This window comes from Dysidea avara, chromosome 9 (genome assembly GCF_963678975.1).
Source record: "Dysidea avara chromosome 9, odDysAvar1.4, whole genome shotgun sequence".
NCBI lineage: Eukaryota > Metazoa > Porifera > Demospongiae > Dictyoceratida > Dysideidae > Dysidea > Dysidea avara.
Window position 1 is genome coordinate 14,551,153 of NC_089280.1, and position 27,726 is coordinate 14,578,878.

The window sequence follows — 27,726 nt, forward strand, 5'->3', positions numbered from 1 at the left end:
TTTTATAGTTTCTGTTAGTAAAGCCAGACAAATGATGAGTGGGTGTAATGACATCAGCCCTTTATAGGAGGGCAACACCTAGGTCCAAAACAGGTATTTAGCTACTGTAATATAGTTACACCTTACAGATATATATTTTTTTTTGCTAATTGCCAATCATGTAGACAGTTGCATTTAGCTGTACATGTTTTGAGGTATCAACAAGCTATTCAGATACAGCTACACATAATGATGTATTTTTCTAAAGGAGACTGGGATCAGGGTACTGGATTGAGCTAACCGGGTCACATTTTGTCTGAGTCTGACCAGCTTTACAGAATATCCCACTACATGTGAAACGTTTGGTGATGTGAAAGTATAATTATATAGTTTCGTCTTGCACCAGCCCAGCTCTTTCATAAGCCACACTTGGGATTACGTGTTACTATCTATAAGCAAATGTAGAGCCACTATCAGTAGGTGTGTTGTAGTCGGTAGGTATACATGAAACCATGTCCTTTGCTGCCTGCAGCCTTGCATGGAGCCATGCCCACTAGACTAATCAATTGTTGTGCAACTGTCATAGTCTTGTAGTAAGCCAGCCTCTTTCGTGAGATATGCTCGGAACATGTGATACTGTCTGTAAGCATATTTGGAGCCACACATTTTACTGACCTAGGTTATCAGTAAGGTCAAGTTGATTACTTTATATTATGAACTCTTGGTAAGGTGTATTGAAGTTTGTAGGTCTACGTGAAGCCACACCCATTTATAGGAAACCTGTATTGCTGTCTGTACACTTAAGTGGAGCCATGTCCATGTTAAGTTACAATACTTGTTTGTTTTGTTACCACAATAGCTACCCATTTTATTTTACTTAATACGCTAGTGGAGCACCCAAATATAGCTTTTGGTTGGTTTTAATTACACCATGCACATCTCAGTTTGGGTTACATCCTGGGTCTGACTAGGATTGCTATCTGGGTTCTGCAGTTCTGACTTGATTTCAACTCTGATATTGTCAAAATATATAATCACTATGAAACTTGCTACGGTATTTACACCCTCAATATTTCTGTGTCTATAAATTAATATTTAGCTTATCATACAATATGGTAGTACTGTATATTAGGGATCATGGAGATTTGGGTTTTCCTAGCCGAAAAATTCACCCAAAAACCAGCTTCATATCTCCAACCTGGCACCTTGGCAGTATTGGTTAGGTATAACCAAGCCCAAAAGTGCCTTCAGTATGATCCTAAAGGCTTACAATAAAGTTACGAAATTAAAAAAAAATTTATTCAATGGAATTTTCTACTGACTTACTGCCTGCCAGGCAAGTGTAACTCGAAAACGGCTAAGGCTATGGGCTTAATTTTTTCACTGTTCGACGTCACTTCATCCCGAGACGTGCCTTTTGGCATACCGCAGTACGTACAATGCATGCACCATGGACTTACCTTTGTCCTCCTTTGTGTCCCATTTCTTTTAGCTGACAGCCAAAGGTGTCGATTCGCGGTAGCGCGATGCATGGCTTCCCTACAGTACATTTGTAAACGGGAATCGTCCGTATTTTCCGTGGTGAATGGACTGATTACAGAGACGATTCTAACACTGTTCTTTGTTTGTAATGCTGTGAAACGGGCTGAACATAGCTGAAAGCGAAGAGTAATGGCCGCTGCACTTTCGAGGCAGTAAATGATAGTTGGGACGCTCGAATCGTCGTATTTTTGAGGTGACTGGATTGTTGCAGAGGAACTTCTTCTACTGTTTTTCGTCTGTAGCGCTGTGTAATGGGATGAACCTAGCTGAAAGCGAAGTGTAATGGCCACTGCACTTTCGAAGCGGTTTTTGATAGCTGGGGCACGTGTTCAGACGAAAACATTAATTCAGGCGCCATCCTTTCTATTGATGCGGTATGCGTGGGTTCACCGGTCATAATAATGTTACAAAAACAGTAAGCAAACAAGTTTAAGGAAAAATTAAGTTCGATTAAGGATCATAGGAAAAGAAAGTAAGGAAACAAGGCAGATTACCTACACCCTAGTGAACATTTAATCCCTAATTCAGTCTTGGTCTTGGGGTATAGACTGGATTAGGGATTAAATGTTCACTAGTGTGTCTGTAGGTGTAGGCGACCTCCCTTGTTTCCTTACTTTTCTTTTACTTAAATTTCTAATTTTTCCTTAAACTTGTATATTATTTTTTAGCATTTGCTGGTATAAAAGTAAAACCATTGCTTATTTTCCACCCTTCATGAAAGGTATTCTTTAGTAATTTCATTTCAACATGGTCCATAACCCCACTGATCCAGATGGTCTAGATGGGACCTAAAGTTTTAAAATGAGTGTGTATTGAGCTATACATCTTGGGCGTGATGTTGGCAGCAGTTGTCTCTAACATTGTCTGCATGAGCAATTAGCCAAGCACAAACACAGGTATCTAGTTTGCTTGTACACATCAATGATGAATAAGTAGACATACATACAATAACCATATTCATGTGAAACTTCAAATGTGCCGCCAGGTGTATATTTTGGCATAAATTATAGCCCTCAAACCACAGGTGAGTATATATATACCTACCCAGGAACAGGTGAGTATATATATACCTGCCCAGGAACAGGTGAGTATATATATAATTATATGTGTAACACTCACCTCAGATCAATGTAGCCAGGCTACAACTGGGCAGCAGTAGAAGTTGAGACTAAAATTGATTGTGGGGATTGATTAATACTCATGTGATTAGGATGCACAACTTGGATTTTGACATGAAAACCACACAGATGGAGAGCATCATTTGTTATCCTCGCCATCCTACAAGCTAAAAAGCGTTGGGCTAAGGTGAGAACTAGTGCTATAGCTTATTCACCAGTCGTTTCCGCATGTTTTCAAATACGTACATGCCCCCATCACTCTGCACGGAGTGACCACTCTACAAACAAGCTTACATATCTAGGCTTTTAGTGAACTCCATAATTTTTCCATAAATGGTTCAATAGCACTGATTAAAATGTTAAAGTTGTGTAACCAAAATTCTCCGTGATATCTATAGCTAGGATATGTCCGTTCATCGTAGCTGAATATAACCAGAATGTACTAGCTGCTGACCCATAATCGAAAATTTTAGGTATGCATATGTGAATGGTTCAAGTAAAATCAAAGTATTATTGCCGTATTTTAAAAACTTATTTTTTTAAATACAATTATATAATTTAGTCCGTGAGGAATGTCATATCAACGTAATAACTAATTTTGATAAATTTTGTGTATGGTGAAGTCATAATGATGATGTCATAATGCTAAATTTTAACTTAGCACATTTGTCGAATCACGCTTTGTAGTTGTTGATGTTGGTGGTATGAACATTTATATTTTTGGCAGGTGGTCAGGTTGTTTCATCACGTGATCTGGTGCCACGTGATCCCCTATCAGCGCAGGTCGGTGACAGGCGCGTAGCTACTTTTCGAGCCTTTGTTGTAATCTGTATGACTCGATGTTGGATTTTTGGCCCCTGCAGCTAACTCGAGCCTATCTGGGCGAGAGTTCCATAGCCCAAAGAAAGCCCATAATGGGGTAGTACGGGTTATAACTAAATAGCTAGCTGAAGTGTAAAATGATCATGTTGTTTGAGCTTAGTTTTCCTGTTGCCCAGATGAGGTCTTGTCACCTTTGATAGGCGCCGTTAAGTGTTAGCATGTGTGTCTACCTATTTGTGGTTGACCTGGCCACCTCGATGTAAACCATGCCAGCAGCGCTGTTAGGAGCTGCAATTAGGTAATGGTTGTTGATACTGACCAGCATAGAAAGGCCAGATGTTTCTGCCACCTTTATTGCAATTGATATGGTCTGATGCCACCTCCTCTGTAATTGATATAGTCTGATGCTAACAGTATAAACTGTACGATGTTACTGGCATGGTCTAGCTGTCTTGTTCACTGCAGCTGATCATGGTGCAGTCTGGTGATGACATAGCTGAGGTATGTTTACTGTGCTGATGTTTCTGCCACCTCGTTGTGACCTGGTCCCGTACTAACGATATAGCTGATATGTGGCTGTAGTTACAGTGCATGGTAATAATGTATAGCTGTCCCAATTGTTTGCCACTGATGTAGATGGACGTTGACCGTATAGTGTTGTTGATGTAGCAGTCACCTCAACCGCAGCTGATGCCTGCAATATAGCTGCCGTGTAGATGTGTGATGACAGGTCACATTTGTGATTGATAATTGGGTAGCTGATGTGTGACTGTACTGTGATATCCACGTTAGTTTTACTGGGATTGATGCACCCAGGTACTAATGTCGTAGCAAACGTGACTGAAGAGCACTACCAGCAGTGTCACATTTATTGCAGTCAGCTGCAGGTGTTACCAGCATTGCTGAAGTGTGAGTGTACCGGCTGAGTTACCAAAGTAGCTGTCATATATTTATTGCAATTGATGCAATCAGACACACGTAGTAGATGTGTGATTGCAATGTAGTTGTCCCATTTAATGCGGCAGGTGCTGCCGATCGACATTGCTGATGTGTGACTATGAGCTCCCAACTTGCATGCCTGTGGTTGATGCAGTCAGGTGCTACTCATCTTACAAGTGCTACTGATGTAGCTCATGTTCGCGTGTTACTGACATAACTCATGTTACAAGTACTACCGAGGTAGCTTATGACCATGCTTGTGTGTTGCTCATATTTGCATGCTACTGACGTAACTCATGTTACAACTTACAAGTACTACCAAGGTAGCTCATTTGTAGATAGTTCATGTTTGAGTGCTACCAGTGTAGCCCTTGTTTGAGCGCTGACGTAGCCCCCGTTTACCAATGTAGGTCATGTTCGAGTACTACTGAGATAGCTCGTGTGTGAGTGCTATTGACATCACTCATAATTGAGTGCTGCCAACTTCCATCATCTGAGTGCTACCGACACAGCTCATGTATGGGAGCTACCAACGTAGCTCATATCTGGGTAATACCAATGTAGCTCATGTTTGAGTGCAACTGACGTAGCTCATGTTTGACTGCTACTGACGTAGCTCATGTTTGAATGCTACGGACGTAGCTCATGTTCGAGTGCTATGGACGTAGCTCGTGTTTGAGTATTGCCAATGTAGCTCAAATCTGAGTGCTACCGATGTAGCTCATGTTTGAGTGCTACTGATGTAGCACATGTGAGTGCTACCAATTTAGCTCACATTGTGAGATGTAGCTCATGTTTGAGTACCAACTTACCTCGTTTCAGTATAATACCAACATAGCTCATGTCTGGCTACTACTGATGTAGCTCATGTCTGGCTACTACTGATGTAGCTCATGTCTGAGTGTTAGTGACATATTGAGTGCTATATACCGACATAGCTCGGGTTTGAGTACTACTGGCATAGCTCATGTGAGTGCTACCGACGTAGCTCATGTGTGAGTGCTACCGACATAGCTCATATTTAAATGATGCTGGCGTAGCTGATGTTTTAGTGCTACTGACGTAACTCATGTTGAGTACTACCGACATAGCTCATGTGAGTGCTACTAACGCCGCTCATGTATAAGTGCCACCGGTGTAGCTGATGTTTGAGTGCTCCCGACATAGCTCATGTTTGAGTGCTACCGACATACAGTAGCTCATGTGTGAGTACTACCAACATAGCTTGCGTTGTGATATGTAGCTCGTGTTCGAGTACCAACTTACCTCATATCAGTACTACCAACATAGCTCATGTTTGAGTGCTACCGATGTAGCTTGTGTTTGAGTGCTACCGTACCGGCATAGCTCATTTGAGTTCTACCGACATAGCTCCTGTGTGAGTACTACCAACGTAGCTCACATTGTGATGTGTAGCTCATGTTTGAGTCCAAACTTACCTCATTTTAGTACTACCGGCATAGCTCATGTTTGGCTACTACCGATGTATCTCATGTCTCAGTGTTACTGACAGCTTGTATCTGGGTGTTACTGACCTGTTGAGTGCTACTGATGTAGCTCAGGTTTGAGTACTACTGACATAGCTTGTGTGAGTGCTACCGACATACGTAGCTCATGTGTGAGTGCTACCGACGTAGCTTATGTTTGAGTGCTAATGGCGTAGCTGATGTTTGAGTGCTACCGACGTAGCTGATGTTTGAGTGCTACCGACGTAGCTCATGTTTGAGTGCTACCAACATAGCTCATGTGTGAGTGCTACCAACGTAGCTCACCTTGTGATATTTGGCTCATGTCTGAGCACTAACTTACCTCATTTCAGCCAACATATATAGTTCATATTTGAGTGCTACTGACGTAGCTCATGTTTAATTGTTACTGACATAGCTCCTGTGTGAGTGCTACCAACGTAGCTCACATTGTGATATATAACTCATGTTTGAGTACCATCTTACCTCGTTTCAGTACTACCAGCATAGCTGATGTCTGGCTACTACTGATGTAGTTCATGACTGAGTGTTGCTGACAGCTCATGTCTGGGTATTACTGACATATTGAGTGCTACCGACGTAGCTCAGGTTTGTGTACTAGTGAATGTGGGTGCTACTGACGTAGCTCATGTGTGAGTTCTACTGATGTAGCTCGTGTTTGAGTGCTACCGACGTAGCTCTTGTTTGAGTGGTACCATAGTGCGTATATCTTGTTAAGCCAGTGCGTATATCTCATTCACTCAAGATATTTCACGTGTTTGCCATGAGCGGTGAGTCCATTACTGAGTACGTTTTTCCTTTTATCACCTTTCTTCACTACATATAGAGACTATGTCAGTGAAAAAAGGTTGATCACGTAGTGACGTGACATAAACAAACGCCCATAACTCACGTATCCTTTAGTCTACTACAACAAAATGTTGATTTTCGAACTCCTCTTGAGTAGGCAAATAAGATGATATCCATGTTTTATCATTAGACTCTTTCTTCAGAAAGAACAAAGTGTTTAAAAATTTTACAATTTTTTTCAATAACACGAATATTTTACCATTGCAATCAATGGCTTGTACTGAAAATTTAGGCTTGCACCATTATGTCAGGTTTTCACAGATCTGGTCACATATGCTCACCTGTGGTTTGAGGTACGTGACACACTACTGCACGTCATGCCCATTTGCAGGCTAATAGCCTGCCACGGATGCCGATACGATCAATCACATAAGCCACTCAGGCTAAGAGCCCTCCTACGCCAAGTGACTAATCACCCCAGTCGCCCCAGCCAATATGAGTATGATTGCTAAATTCGTTTCTGAAGACTTCAATGGTGGTTGCTTGTGGTTAGCAGCAGATAATGTTGTCACTATGTTCGTTGAAATGAACAGACGAGCCCTAGCAATATACAGAAATATGTCTAAAAGACTCAATCTGTGAGCCAACTCCATCGCTAAAGGAAGTGTGTGACTAATCCTACAATGCCAAACTATGACGAAATACGCATGAGTTAGTTTATTATGTGCTCTTTGGTGCATGTTAATTATGAGGCATGGTATATATTATGTGAACCATGGCTGACTTCGGTGTATTGCACTTATATACACCCCTCATCCTCAGTCATCGGAAATTTACCAGTGATAAACCCCTCAGCTTCACCTGGGATTTATCACCAGTAAATTTCCTCTGACTTTGGACTCAGGGTGTATTTAAGCGCAATACACCTCATAGTCATGGTTTATATATATTACATATATTATACAAGTAAAGTAAAAATTGGGAATTTTATGTTTGATTAGGGATCATAGGAAAAAAAGTAGGGAAACAAAGGAGGTCGCCTGCACCTGCAGATATACTAGCAAACATTTAATCCCTATTTTAGTCCATACCCATGGGAATAAATTTTCACTAGTATATCTGCAAGTGTAGGCAACCTCCCTTGTTACCCATGGGATTGAATGTTCACTAGTATATGTAACCGGATCTGCAAAAACCCGACATAATGGCACACTTTTCAAATTATTTATTATTGAATATTTATAATCTACTTAGCCAAGTATATGCTCTGACCAAGTTTTAGCCTTGTATGCCAAAAACTTTTGGAATTACAGCCCTACAAAGTAGCAACAACAGAAAGATCGATTTGTACAGCAAGTATTGGGAAAATAAATTACATGTGCTTACAAAAACGGTTGTAACTTACAAACGCAATGCAGTACAGAGTTGTCACTTGCACCATTGTGTTTGCCATCAATAGGGGAGTCCATTACTGGGTAAGGTTTGTCTTCTGTTACCATTCTTCACTGCATACAGAGACGAAATCAGTGAAGAAAAATCGATCGCATACAATCGTTTCGACGTCACGTAAACAAATGCCATAACTTACGTATCCTTTAGTCTATTACAACGAAACAAAGATTTTTGAACTCCTTTTGAGTAGGCGAATAAGATGATATCCAGGTTTTTATCATTGGATCCTTTCTTCACAAAGAACAAAGCGTTAAAAAATTTTACAAATTTTTTTTTCAATTACGTAAATATTTTACCCATTGCAATCAATGGCTTATACTGAAAATTTAGGCTTGCACCATTATGTCAGGTTTTCGCAGATCCGGTCACATATCTGCACATATACACTGGAAGCTGAACCCACGCATACTTCATCAAAAGAAAGGATGGTGCCAGAGTTAATGTTTTTGTCTAAACATGCACTCCAGTTATCAATTACTGACTCGAAGGTGAAGTGGCCATTACGCTTTGCTTTCAGCTATATTCAACTCATTACACAGCGCTACCAATGAAGAACAGTAGGAGAAGCGCCTCTGCAGTCACCTCAAAGAATACGGATGATTCGTGCACCCCAACTATCAATTACTGACTCGAAAGTGATGGCCATTACGCTTCACTTTCAGCCCATCACACAGCGTTGCAAATGAAGAACAGTAAGCACCTCTGCAGTCTATCCAGTCACTACAGAAAATATGGACGATTCCCATTTACAAAATAATGTACGGAAGCCATGCATCATGCTACCATGAATTGACCACCTTGGGCTGTCAGCACAAATAAATGGGACACAAAGGACGACAAAGGTAAGTCCATGATGTGTGCATTGTATGTACTGCGGTGTGCCAAAAGGGACATCTTGGGACGAAGTGACATCGAACAGTGGATAAATCAAGCCTGTAGCCTTAGCCGTTATCAAGTTATGCCTGCCTGAAGGCATCAGGCAGGCAGGCAGTTAGTCAGTAGAAAATTCCATGCCAGAATAGTATTGTGAAGCTGGTTTTAGGGTGATTTTTTTTTGGTCAAAACACCCAAACCTCCATGATCCCTATTATAAAGTACTGCCACACTGTATACTATGATATAGCTCCTGTATGTTCCTTCAGATTGCAACACATTTCTTACCATATGAGCAATTGCCCACATGATGTATTCTATCTAGACTTCAGCTCAACTTCCAGTGTCTATTTTTGTGCTGATTAGAGATCTTAAGTGTTTGTTCGTTCATAGCACTTGAAGGTAAAATATAACCACCTTGGCGAAAGAGGCTGAGGACAAGACCATTTAATTTCAATCAATTTGCAGCAATAACCTGCTCTGCAGCCTTGCGAGTGCATACACTGATTAATTTGTCGTCTCATGTAATCCAATCCGAATCTGTCCTGGATATTCTAGGATGCATTGCATTATCAAGTAGTACACATATCACATTTTTCCTGGCAGACCAAGCCAATAATACCATCTACAGTCACTCCAATGACTTGTCAAAGTTTCCAGAGTGCTGTATGTGCCTACTAGTGATGCCACGATATGAAAATATTAATATCACGCTTATCACGATATCATGGGACTTATATCATGATAGTCACAATAAGATGAATTGAATGTGTTAATATTTCCTGACAGGTTTTATTCAATCAATTTATTATAACAATGATTTGACAAAGTTGACAATTGTTTTTTATTCATTGCCACATGTTACCAGAGAAATAACCTCATATTTTGAAATATCAAGTCACTTTTCACTAAATATAGTTTGTGATTTTTATATCACGATATGTGACCCAGTCTGGGAAAACCGGGCTTATTGCCTATTTAAAAGTATCGAGAAATGCCAATTTTAAGTATTTAGTGTGCTGTAGCTTGCCAACAGTTGAAGCTATGTGTACCAAATTTCACACGTTTTACACCAATTCCTTACCTTCCAGAGCATCCACTGTGCAAGTAGCCAACAACTAAGTTTCCCGCCATTTTAGATAGTTTTAAAACCGAGGTTGACTGTATCAGGTGAGCTAAAAAATGGGTGGGAGGCGGGGGCCCTAGAAGGCGGGCAAGATGGTGTTCAAAAATTGAAAAGGAAGGCATAGGGATGAATTAGGCCAAGTTTTGGGCCATTCAGGTCTCAAAATTGACTAAAATGAAAGAAGATTCACAGCAGAGGTACTTATTCAATACCACAGAGCTGTACAGCCACATACAGTAATCCCCAGGCTGACCAGGGCTCCATTAAGGCCCCACACCGCCCGTACGGATTGCCACTGGGCTTGGGAAAAGCAGCCAGCAAAACCAGACCACTCAAGTCTAGCTGATTTTTATTGTGGAATTAGATAGTTTATTCATGTAGCTTCATGTCCTGGGTGAAAAATCGAATCTGCTGACATGGGCGATAAGACTGGTTCTGTCAGACTGGGTCACATATGACCCAGTCTGGGAAAACCGGGCTTATCGCCTATATAAAAGAATCGAGAAACACCGGTTTCAAGTATTTAGTGTGTTGTAGCTCGCCAATGGTTGAAGCTATGTGTACCAATTTTTCACACGTTTTACACCAATTCCTTACCTTCCAGAGCATCCACTGTGCAAGTAGCCAACAACTAAGTTTCCCGCCATTTTAGATAGTATTTAAACCAAGGTTGACTGTATCAGACGAGCTGCAAATTGGGTGGGAGGCGGGTAAGATGGTATTCAAAAATTGAAAAGGAAGGCCAAGGGGTGAATTAGGCCAGGTTTTGGGCCATTGAGGTCTCAAAACTGGCTAAAATGAAAGGAAATTCACAGCAGAGGTACTTATTCAATACCACAGAGCTGTACAGCCACATACAGTCATCCCCAGGCTGACCAGAGCTCCATTAAGGCCCCAGACCACACGTACAGATCACCACTGGGCTTGGGAAAAGCAGCCAGCAAAACTAGACCACTCAAGTCTAGCTGATTTTGATTGTGGAATTAGATAGTTTATTCATGTAGCTTTGTGTCCTGGGTGAAAATTCGAATCTGCTGACATGATATGGGCGATAAGACCAGTTTTTTTCAGACTGGGTCACATATAGCTTTTTCTCTCACGATTATCGTGAAGTGCTTCTCTCACGATTATCGCGATATACAATATATTGTGGTATCACTAGTACATACCAATTCTTCATAATGTAGACTTGACAAATTTAAAGCTATGAAAATTGTTAGCCAGACATGTATTGTAACCATCCCGTGATGGTATTGCTTTATAACCTGATCATGTGTTGATGTGGATGGTTTTCCGAAAGAGGTCATGCACATAACACTTCCTAACTTCATCCTACATATTTGGCACAATGTTTCATCAGCCCAATAGTCAGCCCTGCATTAGAGCATAGATTATCTGCAAGAGCAAAAGGAGAATATATGTGCAGTGTTGGGGGTAACGCGTTACATAATATTATTACTTTTATGGTAACTAAGTAATATAACAAAATACGCTATAAAACATGTAATATATAGTACAATCAAAAATGGCAATTCCGTGACCACTCTTCGGCTAACATGTTTTGATGATTGATTTCACTTCTTGGGGTCATTTATTGAAAATTTAGCTCCCTGGTCCCTCCCAAAAGTCCCGGCATTTTTTTGCTATGAGACGAAATTTAAAATTGCTGCTAGCTCAACCTAAATCAGGATATGCTGCATACAATAGAGCACAAAGACACTTTTTAGGATAAATAAACCTCAAGAATTCCAATTCTGGCATCAGTTTCATGCTATTACCTTTATTAGACACAATATTCAATAATAGTTTCAATTGGAAGCACAAAAAAAGCATAAAATCGAGGTAAAATGCTTCAGTATATACATGTAGAAACTTGCGTAAGGCAAAATGAAACTTGCACATTTGATGAGGTAGCAGTATGTGCATGATCATGCAGGAATATTGAGATTTAGTATAAATACAGAAATTTTTGAGCCACTAGTTCAGTCACTTTAAGTCGTCAATTAGGGTAAGTCACCTTTTATAACACAAGAATTTACAGTACTAACTGCTATACTCCTATCCCTCTGATCGATCAAATTTAGTTGCAAAGAAACACCCAAAAGCACATTATTTTTTGCAGCTGCATCAAGAAAAGGTATGTGAACTAAATGGTTATTTTGGTATCATAGTTAATCCCATTTTGGCCATAAACATGTAGACTCACTGTAACAAGAATAATGGAGACAGCTGAAGTACCATGCATGCTTCAGTGTGGTGAGCCTTGTAATCCAGTCACGGATGCCATTGGTTCCACTGAGAGGTGGGGGAGTATCAGGCAAGAGGCTCTCCTCTGGAAAGGTCTAGACAAGTTTTGGAAATGTTCATAAATGCATAAATTGGATGAAAGGTCCAGTCAAACACTTTATTCATCAGATTGATGCTTAGCAATACCAAGAAATTGGAACAGGCTCAAAAAAGACAGAAGAAACATGAAGTGGATGAATGCCAGTCGCAATCTTCATCCATAGCTGAGGTTAGTTCCCAAGATGAAGCTCCAGCTGCCAAGAGGCTGCGATCAAGTTTAGGGCTGATTCATGACAAAAACAAATGTGTTTGGTGTTGCAAACCAGAATCAGCAAAGCATCCAGAGTCAAAGCTTTTGTTTATTTCATATGACCATACATGGGCTTCTTTCAAGAACCACACAGTGGCCCTTGAAGATCAGAAAATGCGTGACAGAATCAACTGTCTGATTGATTCTGCAGATGATCAGCCCTATGCTCTTGAAATCAGGTATCATCACAAATGCTGGCTGAAGTATGTATGGAAATTCCAGAAAATGAGTGAAGATGATAAGCTTCCGCAAATGCAGAACATTACTTATTGTGAGGTTCAGGCTATGTTTTTTGACCACAATCGAAAGGTAATCTTTGAGGAGCATGAGTACTGTCAAATATGAGGAGTACTCATGCTCCTCAAAGATTAATTACCTTTCGAGTGTGGTCAAAAAAACATAGTCTGAACCTCACGATAAGTAATGTACTACATTTGAATTTCCAAACATACTGCAGCCAGCATTTGTGATGATACCTGATTTCAAGAGCATAGGGCTGATCATCTGCAGAATCAATCAGACAGTTGATTCTGTCACGCATTTTCAAGGGCCACTGTGTGGTTCTTGAAAGCAGCCCATGTATGGTCATATGAAATAAACAAAAGCTTTGACTCTGGATGCTTTGCTGATTCTGGTTTGCAACACCAAACACATTTGTTTTTGTCATGAATCAGCCCTAAACTTGATTGCAGCCTCTTGGTAGCTGGAGCTTCATCTTGGGAACTAACCTCAGCTATGGATGAGGATTGCGACTGGCATTCATCCACCTCACGTTTCTTCTGTCTTTTTTGAACCTGTTCTAGTTTCTTGGTATTGCTAAGCATCAATCTGCAGGAATCATGAATAAAGTGTTTGACTGGACCTTCACCCAATCTATGCATTCATGAACATTTCCAAAACTTGTCTAGACCTTTCCAGAGGAGAGCCTCTTGCCTGATACTCTCCCACCTCTCAGTGGAACCAATGGCATCCGTGGCTGGATTACAAGACTCACCACACTGAAGCATGCATAGTACTTCAGCTGTCTCCATTATTCTTGTTACAGTGAGTCTACATGTTTATGGCCAAAATGGGCTTAACTATGATACCAAAATAACCATTTAGTTCACATACCTTTTCTTGATGCAGCTGCAAAAAATAATGTGCTTTTGGGTGTTTCTTTGCAACTAAATTTGATCGATCAGAGGGATAGGAGTATAGCAGTTAGTACTGTAAATTCTTGTGTTATAAAAGGTGACTTACCCTAATTGACGACTTAAAGTGACTGAACTAGTGGCTCAAAAATTTCTGTATTTATACAAATCTCAATATTCCTGCATGATCATGCACATACTGCTACCTCATCAAATGTGCAAGTTTCATCTTGTCATATGCAAGTTTCTACATGTATATACTGAAGCATTTTACCTCAATTTTACACTTTCTTCGCGCTTCCAATTGAAACTATTATTGAATATTGGGTCTAACAAAGGTAATAGCATGAAACTGATGCCAGAATTGGAATTCTTGGGGTTTATTTATCCTAAAAAGTGTCTTTGTACACTATTGTATGCAGCATACCCTGGTTTTAGGTTGCGCTAGCAGCAATTTTAAATTTCGTGTCATAGCAAAAATGCCGGGACTTTTGGGAGGGACTAGGGAGCTAAATTTTCAATAAATGACCCCAAGAAGTGAAATCAATCATCAAAACATAACGAATCTAATATAACGTAATATTATTACTACAAGTAACAAAGTTACTAATCTTGTTAGTGATCCACTGAGTAACGCCTAGCCACAACGGAGTAATAAAGCCTACTGAATGAAGCTTATACACCAGCTTCTTACTTCTAACCAAGATTTGCACATTGTCCAACAACGCAATCATGTCACGTGATAAGGTGGTAGTTTCACACGTGACAGCTTAGGCTGTGGACACAAAGTAATATAATATGTAATACTATTATAGTTACTTTATTTTATGGGTAATATGTAACTGTAACTAAATAGTCCAGTTGCAAGTAATATGTAATAATTATGTAACTAGTTACTTGTAAAAAGTAACTGTCCCAACACTGTATATGTGACTGTCTCAGCAAAACAGCACCTAGTTTGTACAACTTCCTAATTTCTTTTTTCATTAAAATGTTCACTATCAATTGGTAATTCAATCAGAATATAGTTTGTCACTTGCAAATACACGTATGAAGGTGTTTTATATGAAGAAATGAAGGCAATCTTGTTTATGTCTATGGCATTGTAAACAAATGTACATTGGACATATACCATTGGGGGCTGCTGAAATGGAACAAATTGTGACCCACTGAACAAAAACCAGCCGTTTTTTGCAAAATTCTGTTTTGCTGTAAAAACATGTTGAAATACACTGGGTAAAAGTATGCATGCTACATAAAAATTTATGCATGTTTTAATCACTTTGGTATGCACTGAAATGAAGCTCAAATCAATAAAACCTATACATAACTGGATTTGTCTGGCCATGGAGAGTAAGAAAAGTATTGTTTCTTGTTCATACAGCAAAGCATACATGAGTTATGGGCACTTATTTACGATGTGGTAGAAATAACATTCCATTGTCATTTCTTTCTTCTTTGTCAACACAGAGGAGTACAGGGAAAGCACTATACCTTGATAGATTTGCCAGCTCATGGTGCGCAGATTGAGCTAAGTTCTGTCTTCGTAGCTTGTTTCAGTTGTAAGTTATGATTGATTATTTAAGTACCTGTAATTTATTTGCTATACAAATCAAGTTTATCACTGTTCCAACTGTCCAGCACTATAAATCATTCATTATAAAAGGCTAAAACTTTGACTGTCCACTCCTTTGTTACTATAGATAACAGAGATGCAATAGAATGGAATTTGAGGAATATGCGAAAATGGCTGGTTTTTGCTCAGCCAGTCACAATTAAAGAATTCAAACTTTCTGTTTATACACTTAATCAATTTGAGGCTTGCTTCCCTGATAAGTGGCCTGATTAAAAGTTGCATTTTTAAAATTTTATTTTTCTCAAAACTCATGTTTGTGGGAAGATCAAGTCATATATGTTATAAAGCACAGATGAGCCTTTTCTTCATTTTGTGCATATTATGGGATGGCTCCATGTAAGCTTACAGACAGTAAGTACATCCTATTGTTTGAGGCCCACATTGTTTGTGCTCTCACTAATATTGTCTAATCCATTAAATTACTTTTTGCATTGTTCTGCAAAAAGATTTTACACCCTCAGAATGCACTTGCATTGCAATCCACTACATCAAGCTTACCTAGATGACCCAGATATATTATATAGGACTTATAAATATCTTATAAAACTTTGCGTGGGCGAGATCAAAGGAAAAGGTGTACTTTAAATTTCATAAAGTACACTTTAGGGCAAACAATGCTTTATTGCACCACAAAGAGTGCAAAGAGTGTTTTAATCGCACTTTTTGTGGTGCAATAAAGCACCCTTTGTGGAAAATAAAGCACAGTTTCCCACGTGCTTTATTGCAGGTTAATAACCTGCGGTGCTCACGCCAGTACAACTAATCGCCCAAGCCAGTGAAGGCTGATAGCCCTCGCCGCACTGAGTGGTCAATCACCCCAGCCAATACGAGTTGGCTGCTGGATTGCTTTTGCAGAACCTAAATGCTTCGATGATGGGTGGGAGAAGGTAACTTTGATGTTACATTTGTTAATGTAAACAGACAAGTCCTGGAGATAGCACGGAAATACTTCACCATGTGTCGATTGTGGGTTGTGACCAAAACCTGCCTAAATACGCAATGAATGTCTACTATGCCAAACTATGGTGAGCTACATGTGAGTTACTTTGTTAAACTAGTGTGTGTGCATTCAGGCTGCTAATAATTCATACAACGCAAGTTAATTACGAGTCCTAGTGTATGGTGAAGCTACACAACTAGAAAGTTCCATAAATCATTTAAAGCATTGCCGTGAGCATGAAGCGTGCGGCCTAGGTGTACATTTAACATTTGTTGTAAATGTATGTTTCACAAAGCCCTACTACTGCTAAAGCTGGCTTACAATGTTGTGCTTTTGATAGCAAACAGCTACTTTTATACATGACCCATCAGACGCAATAAAAAACAGTATGTATACCAACAGGCATAAACACCACTAATACCATTACTACTATAGATACTACTATACACAATAAATACACAAATTGGTCATAGTAACAAGTGCATTCTTGAGTAGGTACAACTATATGTTTAGATTCAATGTCTGAAAATGAGCTGTAAGGTCTAGTGACCAATGTCTTGAATGTTACCTTGTGCTGTGTTAGTCTAATGACCTCACCCACTCTTGAAGAGTAGTGTCAGTCCCACATATATACATGCATGTAACCCTTTAGTAAGCTTAAATGGATGATTGTCAGGATTTGGACAAGCCGTAGAATTAAGACAGATAAATTAATATATCCTCCACGATAGGACAGTACTAACCGTAGTGTGTGAAAGATAACCTTTCCCCGTAGCTATTATTTGTAGAACATCTCTCTCTACTCTTTGCACTTGGTTGTAATCAGAAGAGCCACTGCATATATGATTCCTTACAAAGTCTGAGACAAAATGCACAAATATCTTTCTGTTAGATGTGGGAATACATACAAGATAATTATATTAGCTAATGAGATTTTGTGAAGTGCATAAAAAAAGTATATACAATTTGATACACACCTACATCTTGTTAATAATATGTCAAGTTTTATGACGCCTAGTGGACATAATACCATAGTCACAATGAAACCTTATTTTGTAGCCACCTCATTCTTAATTGGGTATCTCTATTATCGAATCATCATCTTGTGGCACACCTACATACTAATTATTACATTTTTGAGGATTATATAAGCACGCTGGGTGGTAACTTAGCTATTTCCTAGCGTGCATGTAGTCGATTTATGATGGTAAGAGAAGGCTTAGCAACCATGGTATGAGTTTTCTCCACTGTGGACTTGTGGTGTACTATTATGTAATAATCTCTTTGATTAGTGATTAACTTTAGTAATACAGGAAGATGGTATACTATCTGCTTAATTCATTTGCTATGTGTGCTGTAAATAATATTGCGTGGCCAGTCTATTCAAGTATACGTAACTGTTTGATGCTCCATCACATGTTAAAATATATGTGACCCAGTCTGGGAAAACTGGTCTTATCGCCTATTTAAAAGTATCGAGAAATGCCAGTTTTAAGTATTCAGTGTGTTGTAGCTTGCCAATGATAGAAGCTACGTGTACCAAATTTTCACATGTTTTACTTACCTTCAAAAGCATCCACAGTAGAAGTAGCCAACACTTACGTTTCCCACCATTTTAGGTAGTTTTTAAATCGATGTTAGCTCTACCAGTCAAATTCCAAAAAGGGTGGGAGGTGGGAGCCGGAGATGGGTAAAGGATCATTTTAAAAAATTAAAGAGGAAGGCGTAGGGATGATTTAGGCCAAGTTATGGGCCAGGTCTCAAAACTGGCTAAAATGAAAGGACATTTATAACACAAGTCTTTATTCAACACCACAGAGCTATACAGCCACACACAGCCATCCCCAGTCTGGCCAGAACTCCATTGAGGCCTCAAACCGTTCATACGGATCGCCACTGTGCTTGGGAAAAGCAGCCAGCAAAAGCAAACCACTCCAGTCTTCTAATTTTGATTATAGTTTATTAATGTAGTTTTGTGTTCTCAGTGAAAAATCAAATCTGCTGTCATGGGCAATAATACCAGTTTTCCCAGACCCAGTCACGTATGTAGGGTAGGAGTTGCAGGCTTTTAATCTTGCTGTATGTTATAAATTTACTCTATTGTATGGTAATGTTAAATATTACTTGATGAGTTTAAATTCAGTAAACCATATAGCTAGTCAGTTTATCAGTCAAAGAAATACTTATTGCAAACATTCGTAGTGGCAAAACACTCATTTTACCTTCTTTATTGTAAAGTCATACAAACCTGCTATCCCAGCATCTTCATACACAACAGGCACCTCTACTATAATTAGTTAAACATTGCAGCAGACTAATTATTTGCTATGAAATATTAATACTGGGTAGCAAGACTAAAGCTGCAATCACCATGTTCCAGAGTAGAATCCCCCGTTTAAAGTCTGGATTCTCCACCGTACCTTCACTAACTAATGCCATCAGCTCAAGTAGGTAGTCATAGTCTCAACAGCAATCCACAAATAATTTAAGTGGTGATTGTGATAATTATTTTGACTTCAGTACATCATGTTAAAGTATTGGTGTATCATGTTACATACATGTGGGTATGATAGTCATCATGCATGTCTATCAATCAGCAAGTACATTACATGTATTGGATCAAGTCAAAGTGTACATTAGCATGTTATGTAAGTTGTACAGGCTCAAGTTATACTACAAGACAAAACATATTGTACTGTATAGTGGGTTTGCACTTTCCCCACAAAAAAAGTCTTGCCTTGACAGTATTTGTTAGGTATCGTCAAGCCCAAAAGTTCCTTCAGTGCAACTTTGAATGCTTCCAGTAAGTTGCTATGGAAACTTAATATTATTTAAATTTTGTAGAAACCAAATTTCTATGACCGACTTATTTGCTTACTTACTCATTGATGCCTTCAGCGAACATATAACTCAATAACAGGTAAGATTATGGGCTTGTTGTTTCTGCCACAACAGGTACCATTTGGTATACTGCAGTATGTACAATGTACTCATCTTAAACTTAGACTTGTACTTTTGTCCTCCTTTGTGCCATTTCTTTTTGCTAACAGCACAACTATGAAGTATCAATTTGTAGTAGTGCATCATGGTTCCATATGTCACATAAGAATGTATACTAAAGGGACTTCACAATTGCTGAAAAATTGGGCACAGTAGCATCAGATAGATTTTATCCGTACACTTGCTATCGGGAACCCCACCAAGGAATAAGTGTCCCCTTTACTTGTAAGTAATTGCTCAATCAGCATCCCAGCTGATTTATATAGCAACTAATTAACAATTAATAGATATTTTAGGTTGGGCTGATTTTTATGTCGTAACGAAATTACCAAGTGGGAGTCTTTACAGAAGTGCTGAACGTTGTTCCGTATGTACTTGAGAAAAAAAAACCTATGTTATCATACAGTACGATAGTACTGTATATTAGGGATATCGAAGGTGTGGGGGCGAACCGTGATATAATATAACCCAAAAACCTGCCACGATTTTTCCTCACAATGACATGACAGTATTGGTTGGGTAAAACCAAGCCCAAAAGTGTCTTCAGATCGACCCGAAACGTTTGCGTCAAGTTGCACAGAATTTAGAAAAAAAATTATTCAACATAATTTTCTACTGCCTGCCTGCCTGCCTGCCTGCCTGCCTGTCTGCCTGCCTGCCTGCCTGCCTGCCTGCCTGCCTGCCTGCCTGCCTGCCTGCCTGCCTGCCTGCCTGCCTGCCTGCCTGCCTGCCTGCCTGCCTGCCTGCCTGCCTGCCTGCCTGCCTGCCTGCCTGCCTGCCTGCCTGCCTGCCTGCCTGCCTGCCTGCCTGCCTGCCTGCCTGCCTGCCTGCCTGCCTGCCTGCCTGCCTGCCTGCCTGCCTGCCTGCCTGCCTGCCTGCCTTCAGTCAAGCGTAGCGGAAAAGTGGCTACAGCTACAGCCCTAATTCTTTCGCAGAAACGTTTCTAGTTCGCTTAAGATAAAACCTTTGGTATATTGATAAGCATACAATGCTTGCACTATTGTCTTACCTTTTATCCTTCTTTACCATGGCCATCAGTCAAGGTTCTACCGCTGAGTGTTAATAGACTACAGTACGGCTTCCATACCAGTGTATATTGCATCAAACTATTCGAATACACATGGTCGCCGGTTGCACCAAAAACACACGCGTATACGTGACTTGCTGTTGATATAGATCAGAGAGAGCAACTCACGGCAAACTATATAGCAATGTGTAAGTCAATAAATATAGTTTATTTAGTAACAATGTTAAACTGAGTTGGGTCATCCAGGTCCTGCTTTACAGATTATTCGGCCCACGTGCTAAATTAAATGTGGACGTGTTACTACATGTCATAGCGTAGCTTTGCTTCTTTCATGAGCCACACCCACTTACATAAAATACAGTCTGTAGACATATGGTAGCCATGTCCATTCATCAGTGTGTAGGTATGCATGAATCCATGCCCACTTACGTAAATTACTGTCTGTAGACATATGGTAGCCATGCCCATTCATCAGTCCGTAGGTATGCACGAATCCACATCCATTATTGTCTGCAGGCTTATGTAGAGCCACGCCCACTGATCATTTGTTATTGTATGAGTCATAGTCTAGTATAATAGTGCTGTGATTAACTCAGCAGATATTTAGTGGTCATGAGCTTGCAAAAAAACTTCACAAACAAGTATAAGAAAAAAATTGGAATTTTAAATTAGATTAGGGACAGTGTATAATGCTGCAATAAAAAGTACTGAAACAAGCTGGATCGGAGTAGTATGTAATGTCCAAATACTGTAAAACAATAAGAAGTGAATATCCCTACTGTGCATTGAGTGTAGCATAGTAGGGATATTCACTTCTTATTGTTTTACAGTATTTGGACATTACGTACTACTCCAATCCAGCTTGTTTCAATACTTTTTATTGCAGCATTATACACTGTCCCTAATCTAATTTAAAATTCCAATTTTTTCTTATACTTGTACAATATTGCATGTTGTACTTTGCATGGGAGAAGTGCTGCTGTGTATATAGCTGTACTATATGAGTCATACAATACAGTTATACACACAATTTGGAAATACAGTAGAGTTATGGAGAACAGTTATGGAAGGAATGTCACGAAAACAATCCCACTCAGACATCACAATTGATCAGGTGTACAACACTGTAAATCGCTAAAACTAGCCAGTCTAATCCTACCAGTTGGTTCTACGTACAACTAGAAATAGATTACTCACTTAGTGATAGTCTTATCACCAAAAATTGTAAGTGGTTTGGGCACACGAGATGAATGCTTTGAGCAAGGATTGAAGCACTGCCTATGCTTGTGTGCAAAAATACGGCACTCGGGGGTGTCTCGAGTGTAGTAGCCTCTCAACTTGCCCTGTGCTGTACACACATGGCAGTGCTTTATAACTTGTAATCTCTTCTAATTTTTGCCATCCTACATATGTAGTAATTGTTTGACTATTGTCTATGGCTCTTACTGTTGTCTTAATTGATGTCTATTACATAAACTAATCACTGCTGTATAGCCCCGAATTTCATGGTATCAAATTGTTGTGATTTATTGTATCAAAAATAAACTTCTCTGACAATATTTGAAAACAAGACTTCAGGTCACTGAAAATTCTGTTGAGCTATCCTGGTGAGGGAAGTAGCAAGCAATAGTGTTATGAATAAGGTGATGGTGACCATTGTGATGAGCAAACAGATGTGATGAGCAAACAGATGTGACTGCTTTATTCCAGCCTGTGCTAAGCCAAAAGTGATGATCCAATTTGTGGGTAGCTATTTAATTGTGACAAAGGTTACAATTTACTATGGCTGAAACAATCATGGTTTTTTAGTATTCGAGTACTCTCTAGAGTTAATGATCGAGTACTCACGAATACTAACTACTTGTAGTCATATTCATTTAACATGTTTCGTACCAACCTTAAACAGTTTACAGCTTTTCAAGTAACAACAATGAATACACTGTATCAAAGTACTGAAAGTGACCCTGACAAAAAAAAAATTTACCAATCAAACTCTGCAGTCTTCATTGTGTCACTTCCTGATGACAAATACATCATGTGAGCTGGGTCACATGATCTTAACAAGTACTCGAGTACCAATTTTACTATCCGAGCTCCAAAATCCTTAACAAGTACTCGCCAAGTATTAGTATTTGTTTCAGCCCTACAATTTACCGTGCTACCTAGAATTGTATACTCATTATTACTTATTTACCATACTTATTATTCTACGCAATTTATCTTGCATTGCGTAGAATAATAATAGATGGCTTAAGTCTACATCAGTCACTTGTAATAAGACATGTGAATTATATAACACAACGTAATAAAAAAGTGAATAAATCTTTTGTGATTCACAAAAATTGGCATAACTAAACTACCGTATGGAGGGAAACTTTGGCTCCATTAAAATTTGGCGAATGACCATGAATTCGCCAAATTTTCACCATCCAAATATTTTGTTGGTGAAGAAATAGCAAACCAAGCCTCGAACTAATCAATTTTGTGCTCGACCAAGGGCTACTGGGCCAGGCATCACACAAAAGCCAAGCTTGCCTTGAATACCTCACTAGGTAGCTAGTTACTGTACACGTGGTATCTGCAAACCTCACCTCAAAACGGACATGACAAGTAGCAAGTCCTTCCATATTAGTACGATATTCACTATTCCAGAGGGTGTAGATCTACTGTCTATATAGTATTACCTTTTAGACTAGTTGATAGCGCCGAAGAGGCATGGCACTCCCAGTTCTCACTTCAGACACAGCGATTAATAATCTAATTAATTAAACAGGGCGTGCGCTCTGCTAACAATTCGCCAAATTTTATTATTCTAACGGTGATATTTTGCTTGATTCGCCTAATTTTTCCTCCTCCAAAGTTTCCCTTCATACGGTATTTGAACTAAGCAATAAAAGTGATTTTGGCATAACAAAGTTACATAACAAGTAGATGTCAGATTTCATAATATCAATGCTGCAGGCAAATTACACATGCATTACCCTTTGATCCTATAACAAATGATGGACTGTTATACAATAGCAGATATATACATAGTATCCAGCAACATGAAGTTGAAGAACTAATAAAGTGATATTCATTTTCATTAGACAAAGTGGTCACCTGTGTGGTGTGATGTTCAGCCAATCAATTAACCAATTACTGCAGGGAAATCATAAATACAATGGTATATAATGTTGTATTACATGAAAGCCCATTACACCTCCCTCTAATTCAGAACGGCTGTTACTAACCATTCAAACGCTCATGCATTGCCGATGTTACAGGTGTGTAGTTGCCATCTTTCGTATCACCTCAGAGCGTGACCTCTATTGGACATGAGCATGGCACTGCAGGATTTAGAGACCATGTTTTCAGCCAATAAAATTTCAATATCAAACTTGTAGTCTAAAATGTTGTATATAGTACATGTAATAATGTATGATTCTCAAGTTTTATAGTGAATGGTTTTCACCTCAAAAGGCACACAAACTTGTGTATGTTTCGCCTATGAGAAATAATGCAAATAATTAAGAAGGCCCACCACAATGTGATTTAATCCATTATAACACTGTTATGCTAAAGTGATGTTTATGGACAATAACTGGTCATCAGTAGGGTGCGTATGTGGTTAGTTATCCAAATTAATTCATAAGTACATTCATGTGCTGTAGCATACCTTGCTAATTGCGTGTACATAATTTTAATTCAATATGTAATTTGGTTTTGGGCTGAGCGTACCCATCTGGTCATGTACAAATTCATTTGACAGTTCTTTAGAAGTCCTAAATGTATGATCTACCCTGTGACTATTTTGCTTTCACAAATAATCCTTGTTTATTCTTCACAGACTGGATTTGGCAAGAGTAGAGTCCATTGAGGTTTATACTTGCTGTTGTATCACTGGCTGGTATGTCATGGATAAATCTACATGTGTAAGCACCTGACTGTATTACAAGTGCTGTTTATGAAGCCATTTAAACTTATATGTGACCCAGTCTGACAAAACCGGGCTTATCGCCTATTTAAAAGTATGTAGAAATGCCGGTTTTAAGTATTTAGTGTGTTGTAGCTCGCCAATGGTTGAAGCTATGTGTACCAAATTTTCACACGTTCCTTACCTTCCAGAGCATCCACAGTGCAAGTAGCCAACAACTAAGTTTCCCGCCATTTTAGATAGTCTTTAAACCGAAGTTGACTGTATCAGGCGAGCTGCAAATTGGGTGGGAGGCAGGGGCCCTGGAAGGTGGGAAAGATGGTGTTCAAAAATTGAAAAGGAAGGCCAAGGGATGAATTAGGCCACGTTTTGAGCTATTGAGGTCTCAAAACTGGCTAAAATGAAAGGAAATTCACAGCAAAGGTACTTATTCAGTGCCACAGAGCTGTACAGCCCCATACAGTCATTCCCAGGCTGACCAGAGCTCCATTAAGGCCCCAGACCACACGTACGGATCGCCACTGGGCTTGGGAAAAGCAGCCAGCAAAACCAAACCACTAAAGTCTAGCTGATTTTAAGTGTGGAATTAGATAGTTTATTCATGTAGCTGTGTGTCCTGGGTGAAAAATGGAATCTGCTGACATGGGCGATAAGACCGGTTTTTCTCAGACTGGGTGACATATGAGGGTGTGACTGTGATCATCCATAGTATAAACTTAAGTATATAAGTATGTGAATGTGTGTAATAAATTATTTTATGGGGATTTGTGGTTGATTAATGTTACATGTAAAATTGGTGGGTATTTACTGGACGACTTAATTTTTGCTAACAGAGGCTTGCTGTAGTAACTATGACATTTGTCCAAGGACAGGAATCCAAATGTCATTATAAACATGACAACTGCTTTCCTCTCTTTTGCCATCATGTATCTAACAGCATAGGTCACTGGTTATCAATCACCTAAGGTTTAATGTGCCATAACTCAGGGCTCAGGCATCAAACATGGTAGAACAGTAAAAATTTTGACAGAGCTGTGTGTATTATCTCCCAGCACTCACAACAAAACCTTATCCCACAATCAACAGTAGTGCTAAAACAAATAGCAATTTTTACTATTTGAATAGTTGTGTCAATTATATTCTTTAAGCATGAATAAAATAATACCAAGAGTTAATAATAAGAGAGGAGTGTCTAACGCTGTATAGTCCCGTAATAGATGATTGTGCAGAAGTTAAACGGCTTCTTTTCCATGTAATGTATAAGCTTCTAGTATTTGTTCGTTTCGTTACCGCAATTAGTTTAGCTGCACCATGATGAATCCTCGAGAATATTCGAAGACTGAACCAAAGACTGAGCTGTTGCATACAGGGAACAGTGCTCCTTCAATTGAAGAATGCTCAGAGGTAGGGTAACATGACGACGCAGTGAAAATTCGAAGCAATACTCCGCCTAGCTTCAGTTCAGTGTTATTGGTTTCTCAGACGTGCTCCTCCAGAGTTATGTTCGAGGTTAACAGCCATGCTTCTTTACACAACAGAGCAATGCTCTCGGACTCAAATGCTTTTCGTGGTGAACTTGAACATTGAACGCACGCCCTTGTGTCTGGGATAGTCTTTGTGGTTAAATGCGAAAATATACTAGCCAGTCTGTACGTTACGCGGAAAGGAAGCCGTTTAACTTCTGCACAATCATCTATTACAGGACTATACGGCGTTAGACACTCTCCTCTCTTATTATTAACTCTTGATAATACTGAATCCAAATTACTGATATCTAACATATCTTTGTTGGGAAGTAAGGTAAATCCTGAGAGGTATTTCTATCTCTTCTAAAATGGAATTTTTTGGTATAAATATACCACTTTGTTCACAATCTCACTTTTAGGTTGGCTTTATTCATCTGATCACAGCTTACTGCAGTGCAAAAGAATATTCGAATAGCATGTTAACGAATCGAATAATGTCATACCAACTGAATAGTTGAATATCTAAATAATCGTTTCAACAATGATCAACGGTATATGATAGCAGCGAAATAATGTGCATCTATCAATTATCGACTGTCTCTACCTATTTATCAACTTACATATAAATTTCAATTAGCTGTTATTGACAATTCCAAGAAATGGAGCATAACTTGCTATGAATTTGCTCAGGTAATAAAACTATACAAACAGCCTAACCAAGGATCTACACCTTAAAAAGAATCAATTTAAACATACTGCTCACACACATTTAGTCAGATAATTTTTATGTACATTCACATTATAGTTAACACGTGTACATGTACGCCATAATCAAGTAGCTAGTTGTGTTTACAGAAGTACTCATTACTGCACAAACTCCCTAATCAACTTTCCAGTACGATAGATGAGACATCTTTAGTGGCTACTGCACAGTCCAAAGGATATGGCGGGCATTTGCGGCAGAATAATCATTGCTACATGTCTGCTTATTTTGCATTCATATTCAATATCAATATCAGCTCCATCGACAGATACCACTTCCAAGTCAAAAATGGTTTAGGTAACTAGTTTAGGTAGCTACCGCTGCAGTGGAGTCTTCTGTTGTGGATTTGCAGAATGATTACAGCAATAGAATGATTAATCGACTAACTTATTTATTGTAATTAAAACTCTAAATATACTTTAGCACTGAAGTAGAACATGACAACTCCTGTATACACAATTATACCCTACAAGAACAGCCATATCAAAAAAATAGTGCAAATGATCATGATTTTAGATGAACTACCACGACTGTTGGAATTTATCCTAAACTAATCAGATTAATGACCTAGTACGGCTGGACATACCATGTATATTTAATATTTTGTAGGAAGTGGACCAATGGACAGTTGTAGCCCAGTCATCCTGTAAACCATCGTGTGAGTTAATATGTTTATAAAAATGTTGTTCTGTATTGTTAAAGGCTCTATCAATATGACTTATGTTTCCTAGGGTTCATGTGTTTTTGAGCCTTTCAATTGGTATTAAAATGTGGTATTTCGCTAAATTAGGAAATTTCCTTATATACATACCAATACTGATATGAAACTGAAATCCCAGAAGGTTTGCTTCCATAGAACAGGAATTATATTCATCCTAATACATACCATCACCGTCAACCCGAAAAATACCAACATTGTGACCACAGCCCCTGAAACTGATCAGTGTCACAATGCACAGCCAGAGAAACTGCAATACCTCAATCAAATATTAGTTCTCGAAGCCATCAAACTTTCAAAAAGCTACCATTATTTGGAGCTTGTACAGAAATTTAGCCAATGGCTGGCTAGCTATAGTTAGAATTTTTTTACGTAATATTTTCTTTGATGTCTGAGGTTACTAA

The 27,726-nt window shown here is 39.1% G+C and overlaps 1 long non-coding RNA gene across 1 annotated transcript; it reads left to right on the forward strand.

Annotated features, from left to right (window-relative positions):
- Nucleotides 1-52: 52 nt before the first annotated feature.
- On the forward strand, nt 53-27,261 carry LOC136266426 (uncharacterized). Its single transcript, XR_010706110.1, has 3 exons — nt 53-93; nt 24,289-24,373; nt 27,214-27,261. It is a non-coding gene; the product is annotated as an uncharacterized lncRNA (long non-coding RNA).
- Nucleotides 27,262-27,726: the final 465 nt, after the last annotated feature.